At 39.9% G+C, this 27,440-nt stretch overlaps 1 long non-coding RNA gene across 1 annotated transcript; it reads right to left on the minus strand.

Moving 5' to 3' along the window:
* Nucleotides 1-1,018: 1,018 nt before the first annotated feature.
* Nucleotides 1,019-27,440, minus strand: LOC144247161 (uncharacterized). Its single transcript, XR_013340865.1, has 3 exons — nt 27,361-27,440; nt 2,801-2,895; nt 1,019-1,034 (listed from the first exon to the last, which is right to left on the minus strand). It is a non-coding gene; the product is annotated as an uncharacterized LOC144247161 (long non-coding RNA).

Here is a 27,440-nt window from a genome sequence, read left to right on the forward strand (position 1 = left end):
GCCAAAAGGGCACCTCAGGAAAACAGTACGAATGAACAATGCCTGCCCGCATCCCTTCTGTCACAGGGTCTCTTACTGCAATCACACAAATTAACTCAGTTACTGTATTTCAGACCAAATCCAGATGTTAATGTTCAGCTAAGGGTTTAGGGACTTCTTAATTAAGTACAGTAGAGCAGTGTTAATTTTCCAAACACACAACCGCTTCAATTGGTTCCTGGACCAATTTAACCTACAATGCTCTGACAGAGGATAAGAAAGGTGTGGGAGAGAGATTTGAAGCCTGAGGTTTTTGAAAGAGATAATCAGCCTGAGAACTAGTGAGCTAAAAAGAGTGGGGGAGAGAAAGAGAAGCGAGGATTATAAAGGAAACTAAGGAACATTCTTCAAATCCATGCAGCATAAATGTGGGAGACAGTTACTGAAAGAAACAAGTAAGAGGTTGGATGGTTGGATAGGGCTTTGAGCCACCCAAAAAAAAAAAAAAAAGAAAAAGAAAAAAAAAAGTAAAAAAAAAAGCCAAATCAGTGAAGAGTAAAAAAAAATCTGGAAGTAATCATTAGAAATTTCAGTCCAGGGAAAATCTGTACACTGGAATTACATTTCCAGACACAAACTGAAGGAAGATATTTGTCTCTAATTCATGCAGAACAACAGCAGTTCTAGGCACCAGGTCAGCTATTCGGCTGCACAGCAGAGGAGTCAGGTTCAAGGAGTAGAAAGTCCCATCTCTAAACCAGATCAACAAGGTTCACAGGAAAAGACTCCTACCTCCACAGGCACTTATCAACAAGGTTCACAGGAAAAGACTCCTACCTCCACAGGCACTTCTCCATGGAAACCTTTGCCAGCTCTTCTGTGCTGAACATTCAGGAGGTTAATTTCTTGGTGGGATTCAGGGAACTACCTTCTTGGTGGGATTTCTGCTCCTGGGTGTTTTTCACCACATTGTAGAGCTCCCTGGGAGCTAGCAGCAATGTTGGGTACCTCACTGGGTTCTCCAAGTCAATGATTAGAGGCTTCAGGTACTTTTCCTGGAGGAATAACAAGACACCAGCATGTCAGTAGCTCTCTGCACAGAACAAGGACACTTCCTCTCTGGCATATATTTTTTTGTAATTAAAAAGAAGAATGCAGCATAAAAAAACCCCCAAACTGTCACATAAATAAAAATATATGATCTTTCTAAGACACTACAAAACACCAGTAGCATACACTGGCAAAAGTGTGCACAGATTCATTAATGCAGTGTTGAACTTTATATTTCAAAGGGCAATTCCATAAAAGCAGGTAGTTTCTCCTGACTGCTACACTTTAGAAATTCACTGCCAAAGTAATCACTCTTTAGATTTGAGACTCATATTATTCAGTGGGAGAAAATAAATCTCTCTAAGAGTTCTGTTAGCAGAGAGGAATTATAAGTCTTTAGAGGTATTACTGATTTCAATATTAATAACACTATTCCACAAATCTAGTTTTCTAATAATTTTCTGAATCTGTGATCAAAATTTTCAGTCAGGTATTTCTTTTTAGACCCCATAGTTTTCTAATTCCAGGGAGAGAAGATTATAATAACATTTCTTCAAATCCCTGTTAAGAATCACCTCACGTACAGAAAAAATAAGTGCCTTGTAAAGATTGATAGGTTTAAGTAGTTTTTCCTCTATTAGAGTTGAATAATATTTAAGACTTCCTTATCTTGAAATTACTCTATTTAATAGAAAATCTCAAAACTCATCAGTGCAATTCTATTTTGGTGGAAACAAGCAATTTTGCTCAAAATTTTCTCACATGCTCTAAAACCTATGCATTTTTCCATGTTTGTTATATATAAAATTAATAGTCATTTTTAACCTGCCAATCACTTTATTGGCACATTTGCATTATAGGACTCCTGTTTTGGGTTTTTTTAAATGTTATTTTTATGCCAGAAAGCATGGCTTGAAGGTAGACACTGCTCAAGAGTGATTTGATCCTCATGGAATTTATGAAAAATGTTATTAGAAAGGACAGGATACTAATTATAAGAATCTGTATAGACTGGTAATAGAACTGGTAAATATGTTAAGTCTCAGACTCTTGGGAAGGACCAAAGTCAAAACAATTTATTCCTTTTAATTATTAAGAAACTTCTTTAAATATTTTTTTTCTCCTTTGCCTTGTGTTGCCAAGAAATCTTGTGATGTTATACACCAAACTAAATCAGAGGATTCATGTTGTCATGGGAAATACACAACTATGAGACAGACTATGCATTTGGTCATGGGTTAAACCAAAGGTCTATTTTGAAAAGTGAATCTTGGAAATAGTCAGCAGACACTTTTGGAAGGACTACGGGGGTGAGTGAAAGGTCTGTCATGCATCTGCAGTAGATGCATTCAAGAGGAATCCAGAAATGTCTCTTTAAGAGCCCCCCATTATTAGTCATGATTAATTTAATGAACTTTTGAATAAACTGATCTCTAATGTAGAGTAGCTTTTTATCATGCATTGTGGGAAATACTAAATAATAATATCATGCAAGATAATACCTCTTATATATTTGCAATAAGTCCACTAATCTCTAGCTCTGTATTGTTATGCCTTCTCTGTGTGTGACTCTTACATAAAATGGTCAAATACAATTTTTAGCTCTTTATCATTTGCTTCCATTTTGGATTAGCAGGCAATATAAAGGTGTGTGTGATTGTCTCTCTTTTGCAGGGCTACTCATATAAGAGAACAATCAGATCATCAATTGCCAAAAGAGGTACAGAGTAGAGGGGAAGAAAAGTGTAATGATTCTTGGAAGAGTCCTTACCTTTCAGAAAGCAGTTCTTCCAAGGACTATTTTCTTCTTCTCCTTCAGCATTATGCACTCTTTTTTCCTCTCTTCCGCATCATAATCATGAAGATCTGTATACCAAGGATTCAATATTTACAAGCAGGATGAAGCAGAAGTTATTTATTCCTCTTATTTCAAAGGGCAGAGGGGAGGTTGGACCAAAAGCCAGAGGCACACTTGCCAGAGTTATCTTAGGTCAATACTTTAGGGAGCCAAGGGACATTAGAGGCACTGGCACATGCCCCTACCCCTTCCCTCCCTACAGGCTTCTCCTGGCCAAGGGACATTTTCCCACCTGTTTCAGATGAGATCTTACTAGCCATCAGTCTTTTGCCCCCACTACTACAGCCCATTTCTCAGCCAACGGGCTCCTGAATCCCAGCTATTCCTCACTCCAGTTATCACCATGTTTCAGCTATGAGGGAAAACATTCCTCTGAAAAACGAGGCACTAGAGGTGGGTGAGAGCACTTAAAGTGCTATAAAGTGTTTGGACAAAACACAGACCAAAATGCATTTTTCCCATGGTGCTTTCAGCCCAAAGATTACTTTTGGCTGAACCAATATCGAATGAGAGCTATTCAGCTCATATCTGCAGAGCTGCTCTAGGCTGACACTGGTAGAACCAGAAGCAAAATGCTTACTTTTCTGGTTGAAATTATTAATTATTTAGAAACAAATCTATCATAGGCAGAGCATTTCAGTAATAAGACTATCACAGGCAGAGCATTTCCTTCAATTATTTCAAATTAACATTTTGTTTATAGCACAGAGTAGGCCTTTTCCTTTCCATAGTTCAAAGTGAACCCTGGGAGTTCTAAATATGCCTCCCGGTGATTTAATTAAAAGATAAATATTCATTCAAAAAAAAAAAAAAAAAAAAAAGAAAATATGGAAAGAAGTAAAGCTACAATTAAAAAAGTGGCAGCTGTCAGGAAAGAAGTTCACTGAATAAGAAGTGAAAAGGAAAACAGAAGTGACTAACAAAAGTGTATGAATTCAGACAAAGAAGAAATGAAAGAAAAGAAGTTCTGAATGTGAATGGGAGGTAAAGAGTAAACAATGCACAGGGAATATACTGTTTTGTACACACAGGTGACCAAGTGAGGGACAGATCCACCAGGGCTTGCTTCGCTTTGCAGGGCGGAGGAGCAGAGCTATGGTTCCCCAAAAGGTTGTTGTTCCCCACAACACAAGACTTACAGCATACAACAAATCCCACCCTATTCTGGGGTAAAAGGCTAACCAAAGGAGGGTTCATTACAGGAGTCAGGATCCTATCTGAAGAGCCTTTGGAAGCCAGTGCCAGATGCTGAGGGGGAGCAGGAAAGCAGCCAAGTCTGATGCATGCTGTGTGCATGAAAGCCTTATGCACTGATGGCCTCTACCACACTATGAGAGCAGTAGAAGTGGAGTATGAAGTGAAGTGGGTGTAGATTGCCAAAGACAGGAGATGGGATGGAATCTTAACTGAGTTAGAGGGTATGTCCTGATGCCAAGGTCTGTCCCAGTGCAAAGGTGCATTGCACATGCACAAGTTAATCAAAGACCACCACAGTGCTTCACAGCCTACCAGCATGCTGAGCTCCACATGCTTTTGAGGAAGCAGAAATGATGAGCAGCACCAGCCTCACACTGGTGTGCTGAGATAAAGCTGCTGTTGTGCTGCCTGAAAAGCTTGCCCGCAGCCTGTACCCGCAACAGCATGGGGGGAGAATCCCTCCACTTCAGCCTCTGCTTCCTGGAGAGCTTCAGGTGCTCCATCATGATGCATTTTCCTGCTGTCAGAGCTCCACCACTACACTGATGCTGCCAATGAGTCAGCCAGCCTTCAGTTCTCTCAGGCATGTAATTATAATTGCCTGTAATTTCAAATGACTACAGAAAATTGTGTTTCTGTTGATGATACAGTTATGAAGTAAGTGTTCTCCTAGCTCACATTCTTTTAACTGCTTAGTTTAAAGATTTTCATCTCTTAAAAACCACATCAGATGTTCTATTATTTCATATTGACCACTGAGTGTTCACAAAAACCTGTTCTATTTCACAGCTTTCTGGTGATACAACTCCCTGATATCCTTTTTGTCTGTCTCCTTTTTGTTCAGTCTCCAGATTGTAGTCTTTTCAACTTAAACATGGAGACATTATACTGGCCTAAAAAGGAAAATTTTAAAGCACCACTGGTAGAATCAACTATACACTTAGTTCCAGAAATCATGACTGAAATACATTTTGCCTTTCTGTATGGTATTTTCTACTGGTTGAATCAAACAATGAATTGTAATTAAAAAAAAAAAAAAAAAAAAAAAAAGGAAGAGAACAGATTTACTGTCAATATTAAATTGCAGCAGTGAACCTGAAATTTAAGTTCCTGCCATTTAATACAGTCACTAATTTTTAAGGATGGCGGTATTCCATCCATCACCATGTCTATGGATGTCACTGACCAGGTCCAGTGCATGATGCTAAGCTCTGCTGTTCATGCTCCCTTTTCAGAGTAGCTGTGTTAAAAACAGTGTGAGTAAAACAAATGGGTCCTATGGATGTAGAAAGCTGAGGTATTTCTGGTCCTATCCAGTGAGTATACACTCCATAACCGGTTTTGGATTAAGTCAGCAAGCAAGCTGATTTTCTCATTGTTTCTCAGAGTAAGAAAGGTTTATTCTAGAAAACAATAAAAGTGTTAAAAGGAAGACCCCACCTAGCTGAACATTCCCTTCTCAAAAACTTTCTTCCACAAGGACATTTCCACATAGCTTCCATTAACATCAGGGGAAGGTAAGCACACATGGAAACAAACTATACAGCCTGAAGAATTGTAACATGCACATACACTTGCACAAGAATATACACTCTTCACATCTCCACCCAGAAAGTGGAAATCTAGCAGAACAAGGATATTAAAAAGCCTAACTGATCTTGTCAGGAACTCCAGACAATTTTTAATTCTCCATCTCTTGGAGGAGAAGATTAGGAAACAGTTTTATAACTTGGGTGGGGAGAAACTGTTGGATTGCAATAAAGATTCTGGGCTGATGCAACAGCTCAGCATTTCTGAGTTCCTGTCTCTCTGGTTATGATGAGGTTCTGCTCATGAGTATCCCAGCTGAAGCTCAGGAAGGCAGCAATAAGTTTCAAAGCCTTGGGGTTGTTGCCAAGAGAGTGGAGTGTTCTCAGAGAGAAAAATGAGAGAACATAGCTGTCTCTATGTTCATATCTTCAGTATTACTGCTGTGACTGCAGGAGCTGGTGGTATAGCTGTACCTGAGAAAGCCAAAGGCTGGGCCCTACTTTGAAAATGTTGCTTTGGGCATGAAGAATTGATATAAATGTAAGGTTCAGATGTATCTGATAAAAAATTAGTCCCTGAACAAACCAAACCTGAGTTTCCAATACATAAGGAATTATTTTAATTTTTTTTTCCACAGAAACTGTCACTTTTTCATCAAAAAAAAAAAAATTAAAACCTGGATATTTTAATATAAAATGAATTTAATACAAGAAAATCACAGTTCCAGTAATTCAACCTTTTATTTGCCTAGATGAGTCTAAATCTTCAGTTGAAATATGTTTCTCAGACATCCTGTGAGATTCGCTTGAAACATATGCTTCTTTTCCCTCTAAACAAGACTGTGTTGCATCAAATAATTTTTCTTCTAAAATTTTGATCTGTGGGAGGTAGAATAAGCTTTTAGGTATCTGAAACAGAACTCTGATAAGCCCCATCAAAATCTTTTATCTTTCTACCAGAAGGCTGGATGATCAGCTATACAGCACCTTGGAACTGTTCAAAGGCTTTTGCTAACTGGTAATATAAAGATCAGAGCCCGTTTGCCTACAATCATATTCAAAAGAGGAGATACACATCAAATCCAGAGAGCTGGAAAAAAATCTCTAGGCTGTATAAGTGGAAGCCACAATGCCTGAAGCAGCTTTTCATCTCTTTCACCTCTACAAAATTTTCTCGTCTTCAAAACTCCCATATGCTGCAGCCCCATGGAACCATTTACTTTCAAATACATATTTATATACCTACCCTGCCAAGGGTAATGTTAGGACTCCAAAAGAAATGGATAATCATACAAGTTTGAATTCATTGCCAGTCTGCTGCAAGCATGAAAAAGCAGCTTACTCTTTTTTTGCCACTGATGTTCTGGTTTTGTCTGGGGTAGAGTTAACTTTCTTCCCAGTGGCTGTATGGAGCTGTATTTTGGGTTTGTGATGTAACAGAATTTGTTATTGCTGAGCAGGGCTTGCACACAGCCAAGGCCTTTTCAGATCCTCACCCCACCAGTGAGGGGGCTGGGGCTGCACAAGGACCTGGGGGGTGCACAGCTGGGGCAGGTGACCCCAGGTGACAAGAGGGATATCCCAGACCGTATGGCATCATGCTCCGCATATAGAGCTGGACAAAGAAGGATGAAGGGGGCATGCTCAGAGTGTTGGCATTTCCCTTCCCAAGTTGCCTGTACATATGAGGAAGCAGAGGTTTCCTGGGGATGGCTGAACACCTGCCTACCCAGGGGAAATGGTGAATGCACTCCTTGTTCAATTTAGCTGGTGTGCAAGGATTTTGCTTTCCCTATTCATCTCAACTCAGGAGATCTCTCACTTTTACCCTTCTGATTTTCTCCCCTATCCCACAAAGAGGGAGTGACCAGTGGCTGTATGGAGCTTAGTTGCCAGCTGAGGTTAAACTGCAACAATTTTGTAGATCTTCATCAGAACAATGGTATTTATCCTGAAGAATCAAGGCATCACAAAATATTACCCTTGTCTTCATTTCACATTCACTTCCCTGAAAAAACTATGGGATTAGACATAAGGAAAAGTACAAGGAATCTTCAGAATACGTCAGTGATTTAAAACACCTATAATGTACTTTTGATGGTAGAAGTGAATGCTGCTAAAAATTAAATGCACATGATGTGTGAGGATACTGCTGAGTTTTGTTCGTCTGTGACGGCAATGCAAAGTATTCAAACTGCCTGACTCCTCTCAAAATGATTCACTCTATTTAACTAAATCTGAAAGAAATTGTGTGGCAGTACATGCATAATAGATGCTTGTGCATTCAAAAAAATCATGCATATACATTACCTAAAAGGCAAACACACATCAGCCAAGCAAGGCTCACAATGATTAATCATATTCTCATTTCCATCTATCTTCCAACTTAATATGGTGGCAACATTGTTATTATCTGAAACTGAGCTAAAGTCCACAGCAGTGCCAGCTGTGATTATTGATAAACTGTGGCTTGATAAATATTTTAACTCTTGATAAAGCCCAGTGCACTATGCATTTTAATAGCACTCAACCTTTCTCAAATCTTCATATGGGCAAGAAACTGCAGCTCATGAGACAAAGTCTGATCTACTGGTCAGACACAGCCAAAGCAGTGCAGGGCAGAAATCTGCTTCACAGAAATGTCACAGTCTCCTCCAAAGATAATGTAATTGGTAGTATTTGAAAAGGACTACTTTTATCACTATGCACAAATCTTTGTCTAAGTGCTCTGAACATCCTGTAGATGTAGATTTCTGCATCCTGTTGATGTAGAGGTAGATTTCTGCAGATTGCCAGCCAAGGACCATCATATTCCTAGCCCTGGTGCTGATGTCACGGACCACTCAGTAGCCTGAGGAAATTCCTTGTTGCAGCTCCACTTCCAGTCATCTCTGTAGAGTGGTATGGTGAAAGAAAACAAACTGAACAGCTCTGGGGAAGTTTGGAAACATGTTTATGCCTAGTTGTGGCAGATACTGCTGACCAGGTCTCCTTTCAGACTCCCACAGCTCTTGAGTAACATGTTTTGTGCTGACCACATAACATGCTGCAGGCACCTCCTTCCCCTATGAAACCCTGTGAAACCCTTAGCAAATTTCAGAATTCCCTTCTTTACTTCCTGCCTCTGCAAGCAATGTCAGAGGCCACGTAAATAACTTGCCATGGGTCAGGGACTATGACTTTACACAGTGAGTCTGCATACCTAAATATAAAATAACAAGCAGCCTATGTATGTGCTCAAGATGCATCAGACCAGAACTGATTTCCAAAGGTGGGAATTGCCCTGAGGCAATGCAGGTTACTTCTGGAACTCAAAAGTATTGTGGGAAAGTATTATATCCTTTCAATAGTTTTGCATTTTTTTTTCTGAGGCCTTTCAAAATGATGGGATAATGAACAAGACTGGCCTGATGAAACATTTCATCCATCACTGAAGGCTGGGGATGGGTGATCACCTCTGGCTCTCCTATGGGAAAGGACTAGATGATCATTGTAGGCCCCTTCCTACTGAAATAGTTCTATTCTATTCTATTCTATTCTATTCTATTCTATTCTATTCTATTCTATTCTATTCTATTCCATTCCATTCCATTCCATTCCATTCCATTCCATTCCAAAAAGGTGCCTAGTCTGCAAATTGGTGCTTGTCTGTGATTCCCCTGGCTGATTTTCTCACAGTCCCAGATCCTCCAAACTTTGTCACCACATAGCAGGGCACTATTCATGCCTCTTCTTTCTCCTGGAAAGGAAACTTAGTCTCCAAATCTATGTATTTTCAGGCCAAGGTCCCTCAATTTCAAAAACTAGTACTGAACATTCATCAAAAATGAAAATGTGGAGATGCAAAAATCCTACATAGTATGCAGCCCCAAGATCAGATGGCAGCCTTGAACATCCATTCTTGGCACATGAGTTTTGTAGTGTCAACCAGAATTCATAAGAAACATTCAAATTGTCATAACACTTCCTCTTTTTTTTTTCTTTGTTTTTTCCCAGGGGAGTTTGGGTTTCACCCCACTAAAAATTCAGCTTGTAATACTTCAAAGCATTTAATCTTCCCTGTTTTACAGGAACAAACAGAGTATGCCACATTTCCCAGTAATATAAACAAACTCCATCTAGCAAAATGAAGTATGTCTTCAGTAAAAATAGGAATTTCCCTTTGCTCTTCATTAATTATCTCAATCCTAACCAAATAATCCAGTGGCTTGTGTAAAGTGGGGTAATGATTGTGATTTGAACTCTATTTCCACACAGCTGGAGAACATCTCTTTACCTCATCCAAAATTAAAAATCAGAATTGCCATCTCTGTTCCCCTGTTTGTTTCAGCAGTTATTCCCATTTGTGTTAATTCTAGCTGACTTCTTCAGCAGGGTTCAAACAATGCAGCTCTGGCTAATTTCATTATTCAAAATGCACTTATAAACTCCACTTTATTCAGATGACAGGATGGGGTTGCTACAGAGTATTTATTTAACCTTCTAACATCCATAATGCCATGGTGGCATAGAAACATCAGGGATAAATCTATGTGACTCCAGTTGCTGGCACAAGAGGAAAAACTGTCAGGAAAAAAGTGTTGCCAGATTCCACTGCTCTCCAATAAAGAGACCTAGTCAGCAGGTTGTTGTTTTTTTTTGGTTTGTTTTTTTTTTTTTTTTTTTTTGTAGAAGTGTCTCTGAAGAGAAAATATCTTCCTGAAAATGACTGGAGAGAAGTAATACTAATTTTTCTATAACTTTTTGATCTACCACTAAGAAGGTATTTAGTCCCTAATTTTCCATTTGTGCTCAGCATTGTGGTTTAGATTGATTAAAAAATAGCATGTACCTGCATGAGCTACTGTGGTACACAACAGGGACAGAAATCTAGATCCCTTTATAGTTCCCTTTTCTCAAAAGCACAGTGTTCAGGGGAGGATGCAGCATAGATTGCTTGGTCCACCAAGAGTAGAATGGTCATGAAGAACCTGAGCTACAGTGACTATGCCAAAACTCAGGTGCAAATACTTAAAAAATAGTCTAAATTCAAAGCAGATGTTTAAATGCAATTTTTAAATGTTTTTTAAGACAACTGCCTTTTTATAATTTTTTTACAGAATTTTTTACTTAACTGATGCTTTTACAGCTAATTTTTGCATTTTTCACAACTCAGGGTTGCATAGGTATGCTGAAGTATGAGGGGGTTTTGTTTCTTTCAGAAATATCCAGTTTGCAGAAATATCCAGTTTCCATTGGAAAGCCCCAGCTTCCTTACAGTCACTAAAGAGGATTGTATTTTACTTAGGTCACAAATTATATTCCTTTAGCAGCTGTTGAAATTAGGAGAGCATCTAAGTCAGTCAAAGATACCCTCCTAAGGTAAATTTTCTGTACAGAGCAGAACTGAATAGAATTTTAATGAGTATAATATAACATGAAAAAGAATAAATCCTACTGACTTTTTTCCCCCATAAATATGCATATGATAGCAACACATTTCTCCTAGTCTAGCTGTTTTCCAAAAATAAATAAACAGTTTGACACTGAATCTGCTTTGAATTTCAAAGGTAGTGATGGAAAAGAGAGGAGAGGACTAGATACCATGTGGTTTTGCACAGAATTGGTTGAACACTCTCGAAGAAAAATAAAGCTATGTCATTAGGGATTTCTGCCCTTGAAAAAGATATACATTTCCAGCCATTTCTAAATTTTGCTTATGTCCCAGACAGCTCCAAGCCTTAATATGCTGATTTTGCTGGAAAAAAGGTTTTTTAAACATGGTTTAGTAATGCCAATAAGTATCCTGATAGGCAAATAAAGCTATAGGAACAAATTCATAGACTGGGATAAGACAAGAGTTTTGAATCTGAGTAAATATTTCCACACAGCCAAATCATTTAAATCACCAGAATTCACATTTCCCCTGTCTCTGGAACAGTTAATGGTGTGGCTAATTCAAAATTATTTTCACCAACCATAGGAACACTTTGATTTGCCTTCAGAATAACTTGAGTGAGTGTCCAAACTAGAAAACCATGTTCACATGAGGCAATTGCCTTGTGTTGAACTGGATAGAGTCATCATATAAGATATTATGAACCACAGCTGAAAGTAATGATATTAATATAAACCTAAACAAGAAACCAGATATCATGCCATTTAAACTTATTTTCTTTCCTGTAAGATAACAATGCCACAAGAGAATGCAAGAGTTTTTCACTGACGTGACATTAGTGGTATGTGGGAGTTCAGATTTCAGCCTTCTCATCATTACTTTCCTAGATTTATTTACATCATGGGAAAATGATGACCACTGAAGGTCACTTAGTTCATCTTCCTCCTCAAGCAGTGTCAGTTATGAGTTTAATCAAGCCAGGTCACTCATGTGTTTATTGTGTTCAACATTAAATAAATACTGTGTATAAGCTTAAAGAAAAAGAAAAATTAATTGAATTGAAAAATCAGCTTCTAAGGAACTAAAAGAGCCTCAAACCCAACAAATCATGCCAAAAATTTTAAATCATTGATTTCTACTAAACGGCGTGTTCTTTAATGGCTGTTGCCTCTGAAATAATTTTGTGGTAATGCCAATTGCCATTGCTTTACTGGCAGTGATGACAGATTCTTTGCTGTCTGAGGCTTGAGGTGAAGACTTAAGTTACTTTTTTTCTACGCTGTCCAGGATCAGCCACAAATAAGATGCAGCTGAGTGGTGTTTCTTGGGAAAACAGCTTGAACTGTGCTTACAGAACAAGAATGAAATGAGAAAATTGCATCAGAAATGCAGCACTTCAAAAACATCTGATAGCATTAATTCAGTTTATGTGAGTCCTGATACTGCTCAACTCTGTGCTGACTAGGAATGGACAAGAAGCAAAACACAGATTCCCCACCAAGCTCATTCTGTAGAGAATGTGAATCTGAACTATGAACTTGCTCTGATTTGGCACTTGAGGGGTTTCTAGGAGGTGCCCCCTTTCCTGCTTTGGTCAGAACTGACCAGGGTTGGCCAGCGTTGCAAAATCAACAACATAAATGTTTAACTTCTGGCACTGTGCTCTGAGAAGTTACCAGGCTTACTGCTGGGATATCAGAAACCTAATTCAAAACCTGAATTTCCAGTTTTAGTTCTCATTTGTTCTCAGCTTAAAGCCAAATGCCTGTTCAACTCTAATCTTTCTGAAAGCTTTAGCTCTCCCAAATCTTTCAGTATTCTATCCACTCCTGAAATACAAGTTCTAGCTTCCTCAACTTGCAGCAATGATATTGGTTAAAATGTATGTTAGGCATTTGCCATTCAATCCTTCAGGGTAAGAAGATCCTGCAGCATTCACCCTGAGTTTTACAAACACAGCTTTCTTCTGTCTGCCCTTAATACAATCCTGCTGCTTTTTGAGGCTCCAGCAAGGATGCAGCATGTGGTAGATAATGGCTTCCCCTTTCCCACTGTGTGTGGGAAATATGTAAGTCTCCTTACTGAAAAAATGTTGTTTTGTACTGTCACAGGGGATAGAAGTAAATCTCATTTCAGCCTGAAGCATTTCTTTCAGTCAAAAATCTGAAAGTCAGAATTTCAGAGTGGGCCAAAAAGCATCTTTGTGCTTACTACTGATGTCTTTCACTGGCTACAGATGCACAGTTAGTCCTGACTGTCCACACACCAGGCATTGAAATGCCACCCTCTTGCCTTGGGGACACAGTGTGCATCACCCAATCTGGATTCTGCTGGTGAGTCTGACCAGTGAGAGTCACCCACTCTGTCACTGAGCCAGCAGACAAAATCTCATCCTGCCTCTTTGCCTTGTCCTCCTGAGCAGGAGCACCCAGACATGGGAAGCTCAGCAGAAAGTCTCAGCACAGATGATAATATTAGCAGAGAGTGGTTCTCAAGCCATCCAGCTGTGGACTTTCTGAAGCATCAAGAACTTACTTCTGTGGTGAGAGGTGAGAAGAACAAGTGCCATATTTTTCTCTGCTGCACATTGATATAATAGAGGAAGGGATTTTTCTGTTAGCTCTCACTTCACTTTCTTGACAGGCTGCAGCTGCAGCTTGAGTTGATTTCAAGGTGAAAGAGGTGTCTAAGAGCTTTTGAAAGTCTCAGTGAACCCTTATCTGCCTACCCTTAAAAATGTAGCCCAAGGTCATGGAGCCACCAAGCTGGCAGACTTCCTCTGGGGGTCACCTCTGAACCACACTCATCAGGGCCTTTTCTGGGGAGGTATGTGAGTGAGTGTTGTGCTGTTAGGGTGAAACCATGGTGATCCTGGAAAAAGCTCTGTCCTACAGCAGCTGCCAGCTCTTCAATTCACTTTGTATTAGAAAACACATATTCTTCTAGCTGGGGAAAATAGTTCTGAAGTAGTGTGGTAGTAGAAATGAATAATAAATTGTGTGCATTTGTCAAAAAGCAGAGCTTTCAGTTTCCTTGGAAACAGAGCATTTTGTGGGTTTATGGTACTGCACTCAGCAGCTGAGTCCTGAGTGAGTATATACATGGCTACAAAGGCCAGGCTCTCTTGGCTGAAAGTTTCAGTGTCTATTACATGTTTGGCAAAACACAGCTAAAGACTTCTCTGACTGGGCAACTCAGAAACCATAATGATGGGAAAAACTTTTTCATCAAAAATAAGTGCAGTTAAAGGAAGAGAACATTATTTGAAATCTTCTCTGCTTAGTTACTGATGAAATTTGTATTTTATTTTGTTGCAGAATGAAACTGTGGTCAGAATCTAGGTTTGATAGTTCTGTGATCCTCCTCTAAGCAGCCAAAATACTAGCCAAACCCACTCCTTTTGTCTCTGGACAGAAACAAAAACTAAGACAGTAATTACAGCATAACCATACCATAAGTAAGACAAAAAGTTATTCTCATTAAAACAATATTTAAGAAACTAGCAAATAGTAGAGTCCTCACAGTCAGAGACAGAATCCCAAAGGCCCACAGAAAAAAATCACCCTTCATCTCCTCAAGGCATCCAGACTGACACCATTTTTCCTTATAAATCCCCTTCACTTCCAGTTATCCAACAAGAGGAATCTAGCCTGAGGATTAAGCATTTACTCAGAACTACTTCTCCTTCTAAGGCTGTAACACCTAAAAGCTGTCAGCAACACTTGTCACCAAATATTCGCTTTACTCAGAGCCAGAAATCCAATCAGTTTTAACAGTGGCCAGCAGCAATTTGGGAATATTTCTCTGGGCACAAAAGCACTTTTCCCCAGCAGCTCTGCAGCCCATGGTGTCAAATAGTTTTTCCAGGCACCATGTTAGAGCCTGAAAAATACAATTTTCTTTTTCCATTTGTCTTGGTCCATTGCTCTGCCATGCTGTATTTCAGTCCAATCTGCAAGAAGATTGTGAACTGGAGGTTTCAGTAAAATGAGGATTTGTAAGCCTGAGGAGCAAAGCATATAGTTAAAGGATGTGACAAGGGAATCATATCACAGAATCACAGAATATGCAGATTTGGAAGGGACCCACAAGGATCACAATGCAACTCCTGCCCTGCACAGCACCATCCCCAAGTCACACCATGTCCAAATGCTTCTTGAACTCTGTCAGGCTTGAGGTTGTGACCACCTCCCTGGAGAGCCTGTTCCAATGCCCAAATACCCTCGGGTGAAGAATCTTTTCCTAATATCCAACCCAAACTTCCCCTGACACAAACTTCAGGCCTTTTCCTTTAATTCTGTCACTGGACACCTCAGACTCACCAAAGAGGAAAAAGGCCAAAACAAAATTAATTTCTCTTCTCCTTTTCACTAAGATATGGATGTCTCAATCCTTAGCACAATATTTTTTCTGGTTTTGGCAGTATGTCCCTGCTCCCTAAGGAGTATATTGGATATCTGTTCATGATGGCTGCAACAGCCCTGGAGTAAAAATCTTAGAGAAAATATAATGAGAATTCTCTCACACCCAATCCAAACATACATGACACCTTTTCCACCACATTTAGGAGAGACAGTGAGGGACTCCAGCTTCCAGCTGCAAAGCTGGAGAACAGATGTTTCAGCTGCATTGTGGACACAGGTGTGAGGATGTACAAATGTAAAACAATGAAGTTTAAAGGGAATATTTATCCAATTGAGTAGGAGGTGTGGTGATTGGTAGATAGCAGATTTCTGACATCCTGGAAAATTTTTGCAAATTATCAGGGCTGTAAGATTACTGCTAGTTTATGCTAGCTAACCTAGAAGTACCACATGACTTACTAAAAGCTGTCACCAGGGGCAGTGCTCTGGGATGATTGCACAGCTCTGCCAGCTCAGCCAAACCCATCAGGTTCATACAGCTACAATTCTCCTACTTCTGGACAGAAGTCACATGAGTGGTGTCATCAGGTGTCAGGAGCTGTGTGAGAGAGGACGTGGTGACAGCTCTTATGGCTGAGAATAAGAAATCCCTGAAGCTTTTCACACCATCCTCACTTCCACCAAAAACCAGTCAGAGCACAGCTGGGAGGAATGGGGACTATCTTTTGCAGAAAAACAATCGCTTTCAGCTGTGTTTCATTTCTAGCGCTGCCCTCTCGAGGGACTTAACCAGAAACATGAATGAAAATCAAAGCCAAATGTCTTGTGCAAGTCCCTGTAATGTCAGGGAAGGTGTCACCCAGCCCCAGAAGTGGAGCAGTGCTTGGAGGTGCTCCTCACACGGCAGGGGCAGTGATGGCAGCGGTGCTCACCCGAAGCCATTCACACTGCTGTTCTAGTCCTTCTCTCGCCAGAAAGCATTGCCAGAGCAAGAGAGGCTCTGCCACCCGCTGCCACAGACAGAGGAAGAGGCTTCCCTGGGCGTTTCACAGTGCTCCAAACTGAAAAAGGCACAGGAATAAAATCCTACAAAGTGCTTTAGAACAAATAAATTGACCAGGATCTGAAGAAAAGATAGGCTTGCTTTTTTGTTCTCCAGGAGAGCATTTAAATGATCCCCTGGACCAAATAACTAAATTTCCCTCTCCTCAATATGCAGCATTGAATTTCATGATATAAAACTTCAAATTTTTTTCCTTCCTGTGGTTAAACCTGTATGGCATATAATTGGTTAACAGTTCCTGACAGAAATCTTTGCACTGCAGTTGGCACAGAAATGTCAATTTTAATTCAGCATTTTACATTCAATAGAAATTCTAAGCTCATATATAGGAGAATTTTTTCTTGTGGAAAGAATCAGCAAAGCTTGTATGTGGTAGAGTAGTGTCAAGATGTGCACTATGGCTGTGAAAATTAGTCTTTACGGTAGATGTGTGATGTGTATGTATGAATATTACATATGTATATACATGCACACACAAAATTTATTTCCAGCATTAAGGTCATCATGTTAGAGTCATTTACACTTCCAAGACTGATTTAATCCTCTTGATGCTGTTTTTGTCAAGCATCACAATGAACTTCAGAAGCCATCAGTGCCAGCTGAACGATGTTGTTGAACCAGTTTCTAAGATTAATTCATATATTCATGTGCAAGAAGAAAACTGAGATTCAAAGACAGTTCCTAAATTACAACATGATAGATGTTTCTTTTCATAAATAGTCGGGACATTACTGCTAGAGAAGAAAGCCAAAGGGGAGCTGATAACCTCTGTTAGCATTTTGGACCTTCCTTTGATGCCACATTTGACTGAGGATGATAATCAGAATTGCAAGGTGGATTGAGTCAAGTTTCCACTACACAGGCAGTCTTTTTCCTAAAGCACTGCAGGTCAGAAGCCTCTTTAGTAGGTGGTTTTAGACCAACCCAGAGCTGAAATGCAGAGCACTGTAGAAAATCAGACTCAACACTTGACCTCAGGAATCCAAACCTGCATGCTCCTCAGCACCTCTAGGTGCTGGTGCAACTGTGAAATGAGTAATGAATTTTCTTTAATGCACGGAACAGGATTTTCCCCATCAGTTTAAGTGGTTTATTCATGTGCATTGGACATTTTGTCTAGCAGTGCAGTCAATAACAGTAATATTGAAGCATGCTGCCTGCTGTGTGAAATGATGTGGTTTGAGCTTTGCCTGCCACCACAAGCTTACCTGAACTCTGGGCTGCCAGGAGCATCTCTTTCAGTCCTGCCTTTTCTATTCCTAGCATTCGATTTTCTTTTATCAACTTGTCTAAAAGAGCAAATGGCTTTGCTTCCTCTTCACACTGCTCCTTCTTACTGATGTCTCCTCTCTTGACTCAAGGGCCTCCCATGAGCACTGACAGAAATTCACATATACTAAGAATTATTGCCACAGCTTTTCTGCTTCCTCAGTCTTCAAGGGTGCAGTGGGCAGGGTGTGTGGTACGAGGCTGTGTGGGTGCTGTACCCAGTGTACCCAGAACACTGGGTGAAAGTTTTCCAGATCCGTCTTCCCTCTTTTACTGGGCAAACAGGGAGCAACTCCAGCCCTGGTTTTAGCTTCACATGACTGAATAACACAATCTATGTGAAGGCTTGCAATCTATGTCAGTCTTGCACACCTCTTCCCTTTCTCCTTTCAGCTATAAACCCGGATTCATTCTTTTGAGCAATGAATTTACAAAAGCTCTTTTCTTTTCTTTTTCCTGACAGTAATTCAGCCCTAGAAAAACAAAATATACAAGTAAACATTGAAAATTAATTTTCAAAGATCTCTAAAAACATGATGCGCAGCAGATTTTTGGCAAATTTTTATTGATTGTTGTGTGCTACTCCGCCATTGTCTTTACAGGGTAAAAGACTTGATTTACAAGTGAAATACATGTCTGCAAACTTAGCATGCTCAGCTGGGAAACTTCCAGATGCGAGTCTTGGGGCTGCTCCAGAAGGTCCATTTCTGAATGTTCTACTAGGCTTGGAAGGCTTCATAGCATGTTAGAAATATTAAACAATGAAGAGTTCACTTATGCCTTGCTGAAGGCATCTCTGACTTACAACCTGCAGAGTGAGGCTGGCAGAGTTTATTGAGTCATTTTGTAAAGTGGATAGGCATCCTGTTTTAGCTTTTCAGTTTGTTGCTTCTGTATGGGTACAAAATGTCAGGTGGACCTGGAAGTGGGGAAGAAAAAAATTCACATGCCCTCCTGCAATTTAAGTGCAGGCAGCATCTGATAACAACAATTACAGCTTAATATAACATTTGCCATGAACTCATATCTGTGAGTGTTTCAGCTTAGGGCTTGAGCATCAAACCAGTGACTCAAAATTACACAAACAAACAGACCGTATTCATAAACATGGTTTATAATCCCATTGTGTGAAGTGATTACTATATTACACAGATAACCAGATGCTTTCATGAGTGAGCATCCCAGATGAGACAATTCCCTCCTCCACAGAGCAAACTGACAGGCCTAATTCTGAGCTCAGGTTGATTTAGATGTATATTTTTCAGTGCATGTCCCAATCAATGTCACTGACACCAGAATGAAGTTCTAGGTTATTTTCTTTCTAATGCTTTAAAAAGTCTTGTATAATGTGGTTGCAGAATAAGCAGGCAAGATTATGACTTGGGAATCATTAAAAATGTGCACCCCAGTTCTGAAGCTCCAGGGAGACTGTGTATGGACCACCAAAGTTTGTGACTGACTGTGAAACAGGATGATACAGAGTGGTCACAGGAAGAAACAACCATCTTCCATTCTGGTATTCACCTTCTTTAAAAGAGCAGCAAGAGCTAGAAGGCCTGCTTGTTGAAAGCCAGACCAGGGTGTCTCTTTTTAAACTGGTACATTCAAAATCAAGACCTTTCAGCCCAGAACAAATGAACCCTGCAGCAGCCTGAACTGTAAACTACGTTATTGGGTGCCTGGGGAGAAATGTTCATTCCCTGCTGGAATAAGTTGGTCTAACTCTAGCAAAGCAGCAAACATGACAAAAGGAAAAACCTTTTTCCCTCTGAAATTGCAGTCTGAACACCAAACAAAAATCCACTGGAAGTTAAAGCTCTGACGAAAATGGGTTTCATGTGGACTTTAACAAAATGTCTTCCTGAACACAACAAAATGAACATCACAATACTAGCAGTAACTGTTTCTTTAAAGACTTTATCCTAAGTAAAGGCCAAGAAAGTCAGCTGGACAAACGGATGTGCTGGATGAGAACTGCTGCCATCACTTACACAATGCTGCGCCTAAGGTGGTTGTTAAAAAGAACAGCATTAAGAAGAATCAGGTAGACACATGGAGCAGATTTCAATAGACTGGAAAGCAAAAAATGCAACAGCTGTGGCATTATATTTGATATTTATTATGCTCTATTAGGCTTTGTTTTAATACTGCCTTATTTTACAAAGCACAGCACGCGTTTTGCTCCTTCAGCAGGCACGGACAGACGCCCGGGCACGGCGCTGTGTGAAGGCGCGTTCAGCGCTGTGTCTCGGCTCCTCCCGCCGAGCATCCCTCGGGCTCCTCCCCGCGGGCGCCTCCGGGGCAGGACGCTGCTCCTGTGCTCACCTTCTACACATGGCTTTTTACTTTTATAGCCAAAGAATCGTAGAATAGTTTGGGTAAGAAGGGACTTTTAAAGGCCGTCTAGTCCAACCCCCCTGCAAGGAGCAGGATCATCTTTCACGATCGGGTGGCTCAGAGCCCCATCCAACCTGGCCGTGGATGTTTTCAAGGATGCCGCATCCACCGCCTCTCTGGGCAGCCCGTGCCGGTATTTTGCCGCCCTCATTGAAAGCAAAACTTCCTTCTGTCTTCTATCTTAGGGCTTTAGTAAGGGCTGGATTAGGTAGTGAGCAAACCTCGTATATTTGTGCCATTGTGCCACTGCTGTGCTGACAAGGACTTGGAGGTGAAACACACTTTACAGTCATAGATAAACAAAGGTGGAAAAAGGAGGTGGGTAGGTGCAGGTATGGCTGGTTTCCTTTCCCTCATCTCCCAGGGGTGTTCTCAGGGGTCTATGTTGGGGGGTTGCAGAGATGGGTCATCCTCTGTGGGTGGTGGAGCACTCATCTTCCACCCCAGGAACTGCAGTAATTCACAAACCTTATTTAAAATTTAAAGTTGCTTTTAACATTTTTAGCAGAATTCTCAGAAAATTTGGATAAGGATGCATAAATTTGGACAAATTTGGCACTCAAAATAAGGAGATACACTGATTTCTTAAGGTTCAAAAACAAAATTCAGGCAGATTCACTGACAATTCTGGGGGCACAAAGGATTTTACTCTCCCCACACTGAAAATGTATGGAGAATAAACAGTAATCTATGCAACTGAAACAACCCCCCTCCATACACACAGGCTGCTGAATGTACAAACCCTGGTCCTGTTTTGGAAAGGGGACCTGCATTTTTAACTGTATTGGTGAAACACAATATTCTTTCTTCCCACTACAGTTCTTGATTTGTTTATACCTTTAGGCTATGTCAGCTACCTGAACCCTGATGTAAATAACATCAAATAAGTTGCCAGTCACCTAAAGACACAGGATCTACAAAGGTTTATGCTTTGGCAGATCTTTATACCTTGGCTGATTAATCACTTGAAAGCAGAGTGGCAGAGGCCAGTGCATGATGCCAAGCTTAAGCATCAGTTTTTATTAGAGTGGGACCTAGGATGATCAGGAACATTATATAAATGTACTAAACAACCTTTCAGTCCACTGAGATGGAAATTTAACAGCACTGTTTGACTGAACACATACACAGTGCTTTGCAATAGATGACAATAGCATACTGGTGAAAAAGAGGAAGGCATTGACCTTAAGTGTCTGTGAGAATCTGTAGATAATTCCATGACCTGCAGCTTCTGAAGAAAACAGTATTTCAAACATAGGGCAAAATAAGCTGAACTCTGGCATCAGCAAAACAGAGATTAAATGCTTGGAAAGACAAAAAGCCTGTGCTGGTTGTTCAAAGGAAATAAGCTGGACAATAATCAAAATTCAGCTTGGCTGAATAAAAAAAAAAAAACATTACTGGAGTCCGGTACAACCTCTAAGAGGCAAGTTTTCCAATTCCCTTTTTTAAGAATTAGGGGGATCCAGGAGTCATATAAGAGCTGATCAGGTTTTTTTTCAGGTGAGGCCAATAGAGGAATGTTAACATTCACATTGTTTGCAGCTTCATTGCTAAGTGAGTAGTTAACAAACAGTGAACTTTGCAAATTCAAGCATCTGCGCACTATTGTGCTAACTAGATAGTATTTTCCAAATTGCTTAACTGCATGAGTGACTCCAAAGCAAGCTTGTGTTAAAGAGAATCACCTGGAATTTTTTTTCTTTAGACAATGCTAGGCATTCATATTAATTCATTTGGTGGTCCTCAGTTAATGTCTCATCCCTTCTTCATGAGTAACACTCCTGGCCCAAACTTGCTCATGCTCTCTATGAGACTTATGTAACTACAGATAAAAGCCCTTCCTCACACCAAAGTCACCATGGACAAAAATAAAGTTGTGCACCATCAGCACAAAGTGATGAGTACAAACAAGGGAAAGGAGACAGCTCGGAAGAATAGTTCAAAAAGGGAAGAAAACAAAAGCCATCAAATAGATGCTCATGGAAACCAGACTGAATTAGTGAGACAAAGGATGTCTCCACAGTTATGGACTTCAGGGCATTTGTTTAGATGAGAGCATAAATCACCCAAGGCCCCCCCAACACCCTCAGGCTGAGATGCTTGTGGTCCATTTCACAATGCAGTACAGTTACCCTGCTGAAATAAGCCAAATAGACATAAATATTTCTGATCTATTAAGGGAATTTACAGTTCTGAAGATCCTCCCTTCAAACAGTCATGTCTCGCTATCTTATTCACACTGGCTGGTTCCTTTCTCTGGACAGCAGAGGTAGAAAAGCAGTGTTCCTGGATGTGATTTTAATGATTATGGTAGTCTCGTTATTGTAACTACTGAAGTGTAATCACAAATGCTCTTCAGTTTCATGTGATTAGCAATAGCTGTTCAAAGAGTACAGGCTGCCATATTAAGGTAATCCACGACAAGAAGAAAAGAAATTTCCACAAGGAACAGTGAGAACTGAAATCTCTAGATGGTCACTAAACCTACAGCTATATGAAAGCTCCACCTAAGGGAACACAGAGAGAAATAAAATAGAGATATATTCAGGTCATGCTTAGCTGAGGAAGTAAGCATTGCTTTGTAACATGATGAAAAGGTCAGTATCAGATCTGAGTTATGTACTCTGTTACTTCACATGGCAAGTACAGGTAGTTTTCTCTGGAATACATGCTACCTGCCTTCTCCAATGTTCCCCATAATGGGAAAAGCATTACTAGCCTCTGAAAAGAAACAGATTTTTAATTATATTTATAGCTACATCTGTGGGCTATTTATAACTCAAGTGTAGACTTCTGCTTTTCACTTCTAGCCACAGATGCGACTCTGCTGAGTGCCACTGCATGGGAAATTGGTTGAGAAAATGGATTATTAGAGACTGAGCACTTTGCAAGGCTTTAATGAAAGCACAGATGATGAATAAATATCAATTAAGGGCTGTCTTATTTCTTGACACTCTGTCAGTTACACCAAGAACTGGACAAGGAAATGTATTAGCCCAACTGGATTGATGGGTGGGAGTGGGAAGGAAGATAGAGACCAATACTGAAAGAAGGAAAAATACAGCAGAGTATCCTGTTTTCTTTCTTAAATTGCCATATACCAAAAAGAACAACAAACCCAAATTCCAGATAAACTTTTTTTAGGTCAGCCTTCAAGGTTTTTTTCAGGCAAAAGAAAAATCAATGTTTCAGTTTCGTTGTTCTCTTGTTACCATTGCTTTTAGAGGCAGATCAATTTTAAATGAAAACAGTGCTCTCTTGAAATGAAAATTAGAAACTTTTCATCTAGAATATGTCAAGATAAATAGGCTGATGTTTTTAATTTTTAAAATTTCTAATGAATGCTTTTGCTCTTTGGTATCTTCCCCTATATTTTTTTTTCATTTTTTGACTAAAATTATTGACTTAGGTTCAGAAAAAATAATGTGATTATGATATGCCTACAATATGTGCACTTCTTTTTGCCAGGACAAAAGCAGTACATGACAGACCCTGAGGGTCACAAGAGCTCATAGCCAGCTGCTGAGGCCATCCCAGCTAATGGGAGCTGCCCACCAGCAGAAATCTCTGCACATGAAGCTACTGCGACCCTCTGACTCGGTAAGAAAAAAAGAAAGTGACTGGGGGAAACAAAACGCAGCTGCTTTTGAACCCTTTTTCTCTTTTTAAAGCTATCATTAAATGGAAGGAAGGAACATAAAAATTCCTACCTTTGTCTACAGGGTTTCTAAAATAACTTTGGCTAATAAGGTGTTAGGGTAAGAATTCTTTTTAATTCTCTCTTTTGCCTAACCCTTCATTTCAACTTCCACAATACCTGCAGTAAGGTTTTCTCTCACTATCAGATCAACAGTGCTGCTTCTCCCTGTGTGCTGAGGGGCCCAAAGTAGCACACATGGGTCAAATCACCTGCCGTAGATCACATCACCTGGCCCTTTTTAACCAATGGAATTACTGGCTACCTCCCAACTCCTACAGGATAAGGAGCTTCCTAGATGTCTTATGGAGGCAATAAACCAAAAAACCTGATGAGAAAGGGGAGGAGGCTTACCAAAGCAGACTTCTGCTACTTCTGCAAGCAACCTGAGGGATCATTCTTTGTTAACTCATGTGTGCTAAGTTCCTCAAGCTCCTTTCCCACTCTCCTCTGTCTAAACTCAATGTTTCAAACCCTTTCTGAAGGGTTGACTTTGGTAGCAATGACTCAATTTTGCTTCATGGACCATGCACCACACTTGTGAATTTCTGCAACTTTATTTCTTCACTTTAAAAAAAGAAGGTTCAAATCACAGACTTGTACACTAACTGAGCCTTTAATTCTGACATTCACTTAATGCTGCCAAATTAGTTGAGTTCTTGCAATTTACATGAGGTCTCATCAGAATATAGTCCAATATTCAATTTAGAACATTGAGGCATCATGCAGAACTTTGAACACTGTGATCAATATATTAAAGAACAGCGAGCCTTTGAAGCAGAGCTGCTTTAATTAATCTACTTTATTTTGCATTTTGCTTGTCTCAGAAAAATATTCTTTCTCTTCCAGTCTGCTCCCAGAATTAATAACTGATCCTGTCCCAGCATGCAAGGACTGGATGAGCAACTCTCCCAGATGATACACAACTCTCCATTTCTGATACACAACTCTCCATTTCTAAGATACTCTACTGAATGAACTAACCTTTGAACAGCAACTTGCAAACAAAACCAAAGCATATTGTCTCTTTGCAAATGCATCCTGGTTATTCTACATTTATAGGCATAAGCAATCTTGTCTGCTTTTTCTAAAGCACTTACTGATGTTGTACCAGCCAGGCCTTGATCTACTACAACATGCCAGACTGAGAATCCATTACAACACAACCACTAAATATATGCTAGTAGCAGATGTGCTCAGTGGCTTGGGAAAAATAGATGTTATATTTAATTATGTGACATAGTAAAACAAAGCAGAAACAGCATCACATGTGCACCTAACGAAGGGCAGAAAACTTAGATTATTAGATTTATTCATAAATTATTATAGATTTACTTACTAATTATTCAATTTAAGAACAAAACACTAAGAAAGTATTTTGCTCAGATGAGAAAATTTGCTGAATTCAAGTCGTGCTAAACTTGAACAGTCTGTCTGGATCCTACTATTCCTAATACCAAGAATCAGAGTGTAGAACATTAGGGTCACAGTATCTGAGCTCAGATTCAGATATCTCTAGAAAGAAGTATAAATAAATGGTTTAAACTTGACGCCATTTGTGGTGAGAATTATCATCCCTTGACTCTAAAGAGAGAGCAATTACCAGTAGTCCTCAGCAATCATGAAATGCAGGGTGATGTTACTTTACCACTGCAGGCTTCAGATACCATTACATATACCTACATCACACTACAATTATGGGATCCCCAAATTGTGTCCTATGCTGCACTGGCAGCCCTCAAACTCTTCCTGTGCAGCCTGCAAAAGGATGGCAATATATGAGGCATGGCAGGAAGGGAGCATACACAGATCCACCACTTTCCTCCCTTCCACTCTCCACCCTGTACAGGGGCTGGGCACACCAGCAATGCACAGGTCACAGTTGTGAGGACAAGAAATGGTGCCCTGTTCACAAATAATGCATTGTCACTGCTTTCTGTACAAAGCCCAAGGGATGCTTCTCCAGGGCATCAGTTCAGGCAGGACACTGAAGTGTGGGCTAAATGAAATGGGCACATCAGCATTTCTGCCTCACCATCAGCACAGATGGCAGAGGGTTTGTCCTGGTAGAAACTTCACAGGGATATATTGTGCTTAGCATGGGCCATAGAAATAAAATGGTGCTCCCCATTCATCTCACTCACTGTTTTCCCCACCTTTCCCTGATTTTCCCTGGCCTGCATGTTTGAGAGCTGCGCAACTGGATACAAAGCTAAGGGGGTTAAAATGATTGCTGGATAACATGTTGAGCTTAGAGCATGACTAATTTTGTCCCTCTTTATAAGACTGAGTGATTTGAGATAAAGCCAGAGTGTGATTATGCCATTATTTGAAAGACTGTAGTGCAGCCTCAAAAATGCAAAGTGCAAGTCTGATTGTACAAGCAAACCTACCTTTGGCACTACATACAAGTGCTTTACCTTGCAGATCTACCACTCATTCAGTGGAGGTTTTGATGAAATCCTATTTAACATGAAAAAATATTGGTACCTGAGGACAGATAGATCAACAAATATTACTGAAGTAAAAAAAAAAAAAAAAGCTATTAGTAAGAATAATACTTCACTGTCCTTCACCTTCAGGGCATCATTGCATTTACTATATTTGCAGCCCAGTATCCAGTTGCAGGATTTTGCTAATAATTGACAACAGCTAATACAATACAGAAAATTATCAGTAAGATTTATGGAGATTGTAAGGCTTAAAGTAGAACAGAAGTCATCTTCAACTGAAGAAAAATTCCCAGGACAAGAGAGTAAGCTAAAGTTAGAGTGGAATTTCAACTAGCTCTCATTGTAATTTGCAAACATAAACTGAAGTGGTTACTGTATATTCTATGGTAATAATTTACTTTTAGAGATATCTAGCACTAAGCAATTGTCCAGGAGCACTGTAATGTATTGATGATGAATTATCTGTGAGCAGCACTTTGCATCTAGATTATGCTAGTGTACTTTCTACATTAAGTACCTGGCTCTTGTAACCTCACTGCAGCTGGAGTGATTTCAGAGAATCCACACTTGTCCACTTGAGTGAAGGATGCAATAATATTTTTGTTTTTATGCACATTGACATTCAGCTATTGGCGAACAGCTGTCTATTAGCTAACAACACTGCTTCATGTGACCTCAGATAATAGTGCTATAAATGAAAGCTGCAGGGAAATGAGACAGACCCAAATCATCAACTGAGAGGTTTGCATCTCAATAAATCTGCTGGGGCCCAATTAGCAGCACTATTATTGATTCACATGCTGGAACGCATAAGACAATTATTCAGTTCTTGATTTTTCCCCTATAAATCTGTCCAGAACAGACATTTTTGTATACAGACTTGTTGAGTCCTTTTGTTACCTAATCACTCCCATTCCCATCACCAAACACTTCATGGTGGCAGTGAGATTCCCCCAATGTAGTTTCTTTTCACATCAAAGGCCTCATATTCCTTCCACATGTGGTAAAAATCCCACATGAATTCAGGTAAAAGTAAAAATAAGTGACTCAGAACCTTGTGATTAACCTTCAAGCAATTTATCTAGGATTGATCAGCTAGCTCAAGTCAAATATTAATTACTCACATCTGTTCCTGAGGTAGGTAGGCCTGCCAAAGCCCTCCAACACTTGGATCCAGAAGGCAACTTTCCCACGTCCATGGGTG

The sequence above is a fragment of the Lonchura striata genome, chromosome 1, assembly GCF_046129695.1.
Source record: "Lonchura striata isolate bLonStr1 chromosome 1, bLonStr1.mat, whole genome shotgun sequence".
NCBI classification, from domain to species: Eukaryota; Metazoa; Chordata; class Aves; order Passeriformes; family Estrildidae; genus Lonchura; species Lonchura striata.